The sequence below is a fragment of the Paramisgurnus dabryanus genome, chromosome 11, assembly GCF_030506205.2.
Source record: "Paramisgurnus dabryanus chromosome 11, PD_genome_1.1, whole genome shotgun sequence".
NCBI classification, from domain to species: Eukaryota; Metazoa; Chordata; class Actinopteri; order Cypriniformes; family Cobitidae; genus Paramisgurnus; species Paramisgurnus dabryanus.
The window spans coordinates 19,811,893-19,817,241 of record NC_133347.1 but is presented as its reverse complement, the minus strand read 5'-3'; positions in this window follow the sequence as shown (position 1 = coordinate 19,817,241).

The window sequence follows — 5,349 nt, the reverse complement described above, 5'->3', positions numbered from 1 at the left end:
TTTTATGACTTTTTATTAGCATCCCTATATGCATAAATAAGCGATAGATAATTAAATGTTAATTATATATTGAGGGGATGAAAGGGTGCCCCACTGTATCACGCTTGTGCCTTCCTTTTATATATTTGATGACAAATGAACTGCACATGCAACAGGCATTTCGACTGCTATTGATCAAGTTTATATCAGTAAAAATTTTAAATGGTTTGTTTTCATTGTCTATAAAAACCCAGCTAAAGTATTTTTTTCTTCATAAAATCATCCTGCATATTGTACAGAACATTCTCTAAAAATATAACCTTGATATCTTTAAAATTGACTTATAGTAAGGTCATGTAAAAGACTGAAATCAGTGATTGCAATCAAACTTTAATGCTCCTAATCCTAAGTTATATTATGAGCTTAGCCTGGATTTCACAGGCAGTGACACATATTTTTGACATTTTCTATAGTTTTTGGACATAAATAAGTATGACTTAATTATCTGTTTAGGGCAATCTCCTCTTTTTTTATGTTTCAAAAGTAACCACTTGGGATAGTGCTTCGTCCAGCTTTTCTTTTCAATAAAGAATGGTCATGCCATGACGTACAGATTTTCTACTGGCACACATGATACGAATTTGCAAATTAAAGTTCAGATACTTTTGTAAGCAGTAAAATGCTTAATATCTTCGCACGAGCTTGCGTTTCCACATATGAATGGAAGTCAATGGAGAAAAAAGTGTAGTGCAGGGGTCTCCAACCTTTTTGTGAGCAAGGGCTAACACAATGGATAAAACAATCTGGAGGACTATTTTTTATATAGTCTACTTAAAACTTTTTTGTTTTACTTAGTGATTTTACTTTAGTTTTAGTATTGTTTAAAATGTTAACATACGTAAAACCAAGCCAAGCTAATATAAAAAATATGCAATAAATAAATAAATATAAATATAGAATGTGCTTCGGCGGGCACCTCACAGACTCATGTTGGAGACCCCTGGAGTAATGTGACTGGCTGCCCCTTTAGAGGAAAAAAAGCCTGGTGCTCTGATTTTAAAAATAACCATACGCTGGGCGTTTTTTACCAAAAACATTATCAACAACAACAAAGTTACTGTTGCCATTTTGGGGGCAAAACTACAACTGACACACTGTCAGAATTGTATTTTTTACAAAACTGTACCTTTTTTTTTTTGTCGCTGGGATGGTATCCTCAAAGGTTCATTTTTGTACCTTTATGGGTATACAACAAATTGAAATAATGTACCTTTTGGTGTACAATGTTATACCTTAAGGACCTATTGTGTACTCTATACGAAACAATTTTGTACCACTGTGTGATTCAAACCCTGCCTTAAAAAGGTACAACATTGTCTTATGTTTAGTATACATGGTACAAAACAGTACTTTACCACCCCATCAACAGAAAAGGTACAATTTTGTACTTTTTTTTTGAGAGTGTATGATTAAGACACTCAGCCTATATATCCCCACACTGTTTCCGTATCCACTTTCCAAATGTTTATACCATACAAACATTTCCCCTTCTGTCGAATTATGAATCATTCACCATAAATTCACTTTTAAAGTAAGTTGAAACAAGTGAGTGGTAACTGGCCAATAATACAAACTGTGTTTATATCATTATGTAAACATGGCAACATGACCACAATAAACTTGTGTCTTTTTCCCTCCCTTGCTGTCATACTTGGGAAAATGAATTATGTTGACATACGGCTGAAACAATGGTGAAAAGGGATGCAGCGCAAGGCAATGAAGAATCATGGCGTTGTGGAGGAGAGGATCTGGAGCTGTTCCTTTGAGCCCTTTGTGACAGGTATACAGAGCCACCTGACAGCACAGTATTTCAGTGATAAATGCAGTGGGTCTGGGACTTCCATTCACTAAACTCAGGAGTGTGCTGGGCTGATGCTTCAAGGTCAAGTGAATATGAAAGAGCGGAACCACACAGCTTGCTAAAAAGAAAGCGCGAGAAAGCGAGACGCTTCCTGCTGCAGCTTCTGCAGCGACTTGGTCATGAATGAGCATTAAAATATGATGCTTCAATTCATGGCAAACGTTACTGTAGCTCAGTGGGTAGGGCATTGCGTTAGTAGAGCAAAGAATGTGGGTTTGATTCCCATACAATAATTGTATGAAGGCATAGGATAAAAGTGCCTGCCAAATGCATAAATGTAATGTTTAACACAGCACTGATTACTGCATACTTTTATAAACCTAAACATAAATGTATATGAAATTCAAATCGTTTACACACTAAAAATAAAAATGATAATGTTTATGTAAGAATTAAGTTGAAACTCAATGCGATGCAAATGTACATGCACAGTGCACTGTGTCGCAGCCAAAACAATTGAATTACAGGGCTCTGTTGTCTTACTCCATGATATGTGTGAAATGGTTAATTAAAGGTGAGCTCATTATTCTTGCTCAGGATCCAGTAACTGCGTTAACGTGATCCATGACTAATATATCACCCACTTATTGCACCCGAAGAATTTAATCAATTGCTCTGAACACCTATTCATACACAAGAGTTTAAGCAAATATGCCACTATAAATTCCACTGTTTGATCTGTATTGTTGGCGCGGCTGTGTATAAATTAAAAACCAGTCTTTGTGCATTTAGTATGAAGAAATGAAACTTTATATCAAACTAAACAAATCACATTGCCAAAATGTCACATTTAACGTCTTCTGGACATCCACCAAAGATACTTTAAACTTCAAAAATAAGGTTTGTGTGATCAAATGTTTTGAAAATCATGAAGAAATCCAGGCTTCAGGCATGCTACAGTACGTGTTCTTCTGTACTTCTTCTATTGTTTATCCTCAGCCGTCTTATCTCTGAGGAAGTTTTGATTTTCTGCATATCTGATTATTCACTCTTTAATTAGCCTGTGTTAATTTCCCGTGTTGATTTGTCAGTGATGGAGACGGTCCACAGGGCCTTCCGTCCGTTCATGCACTATATGAAACGGGACTTTCTGGTGCCAGCTTTCACAAATTCTCAGCGTAGCATCACATGTTTTTGCTTTTGTTTTGGAAGGGTGTCTGATTGACTTTCGTACTGTGCAAAAATTAACAGCTCTGTTTCCGTTGTATGTACCTCTGATTCTTGGTAATTAGTCCCATTACATCAGAGGCTGTCATGTCAAAAGTGCAACCCTGCTGAAGTAACCTTTACTGTACAAGAGGATTTAATATTGAATCTTAACATGTATGTAAAGTACATCCTGTGTACGTTGGCAATGTTAGACTTTTTCACTGACACATATGCAATAAGGTACAGAACAAAAGGCTTCCTTCCCCTGGAAAAATAGTCCCTGACCAACCGTGCAGCAACAATAGCTTTGTCTCGTTCAGAAGGCTTTGCATCCTCCGAAGGTTGCATCCTCTAAAGGATCTGGTATATGGGTGTGTCCTTCATAGGACATAATACGAGCAGAAATAAACAGGAAGCATCACGTTGCTATGCCAACACATTTACAGCATTGGCGCACTCTCACACCCATTAAATAAAGGAAAAATATTTCTACATTTGTAGTGCAATTTGAAATTCAGTTGTTTACGTTTTAATTTGAACAATGTTTTCAGCATACACACTTCAGATATCTGTTAAAGAGACGAAGGAGAATATTAAGAAGAATAAAGTTTAAATTGTTGTTCATTATATATATATATATTTTTAAGAAAAGCTGCATTACTTCATTATTAGTCTAAAACTGTTTTTATTACACTCTTTAAAATAAAGGTATATGAAGGTAGAAAAGTTGTCACTGGGTTACCTTTTTTAAAACGTACACTTGTATCTAAAAGGAAGAAATTAGTTTGTTACACACTGGTACCTCAAATGTACACATCTGTACATTAACACAGACATAGGACATTTTAAAAGGTATCATCCCAGTGACAAAAAGATACAACTTTCGTACCTTTTCTCTGAGAGTGTCCTTGATATAATAAAGTTGCTTAATTAAAGGTTATCTACTAAAGTCGCCTGTGTTTGCTCCTGCCAGACCCATTATATTTTTAAGAAATAAAGTTGTTCGCTGCAACACAAGGAATTGTGGGTTATTTGTAGCAGCGAAGGATACATCTCATGCATCCTCCAAATTCCTACGAAAGAATGTTGCATTTGAGAGTGTACCACTTTCTGAAATCAAATGACGTATGCAACCCTTTAATGCGACATCCTGTCACATGTACATAAGAAGACTCAGAAAGGATATAATCACACATGGTTTTATTCACAAGACAGGTAGGTAGAGAAATGTAAACACGTCTTGATTACTTATCTTACACGATAACAGATCTCCTTTGTTAGCAAGTACTGGATTTTGAATGAAGCAGGCTGGAGATCACCATCGCTGAGGACTGGCTAAAGATAAGTACACTATAACAAAGGATGAGTTGACTTAACACATTGAGTCTCATTCACTAAGCATGCATACGCACAAATTTGTTCGTGAAATATGCGTTCGGACATTTTATTGACAAATCATGAATCAACAAAAACTTTTATACTAAAATTTCTTCTAAATGTTTGCAATAACGTTAGAACAACTTAGACCACACGTCCGCAATAATCATGCATAAGGAAAAAATTAAGTTTAAATGTCTGTACGCACATTTTACGAACAAATTTGTGCATATGCATGCTTAGTGAATGAGACCCATGTTTTGTGTTATCCTACTTAACATTATGTGTCATTTCATGTTGATTTTGTGTTAAAATAAATAAAAGGGACACACAAAACATGTTAAAACAACATAAAGTGCGTTGTTCCAAAAACAACAAAAAGGTTTTTTTTCTAGTCATTTAATGTGTAGTTATCACAAAATCTTTTAAAGAGTGAAAACATGCAAGGTAAGTAGGTAAGTCCATAATAAGTTCTAATAGTTATGTCCTTAAACAAGATGGGACCAAACAATACATAGGTGTTTGATCGTTCAATAGAGTTACTGATGAAGCTTGATGACTAACAGGTGTGGTGATTGATGGTCAGGGAGGATCATGGGAAATGTAGTTTTGTGGTGACAGGCATGGTGAGTGGAAATCCTGATAACTCTGGAGGATGCAGCCTTTGAAATGAGACACACTTAAAGTTTATGTTGCTAAGGGTGCTGTGCATTGGTACACAGAATTGTTGGGTGCAGCAGTCATATCTGTGTTTTATTGTAAGTAAATAAACAATTAATAATCAAAATCACTAATTGTTTTATAGAATAAAATGAGATTTTTTAACAGAAAAATAAATAGGCTAAATACTACATACAACTTTGTGACATAAAAGCTAAAACGTTTCATTTGACATGATGAATAGCATATCAAATTCTCTGTAT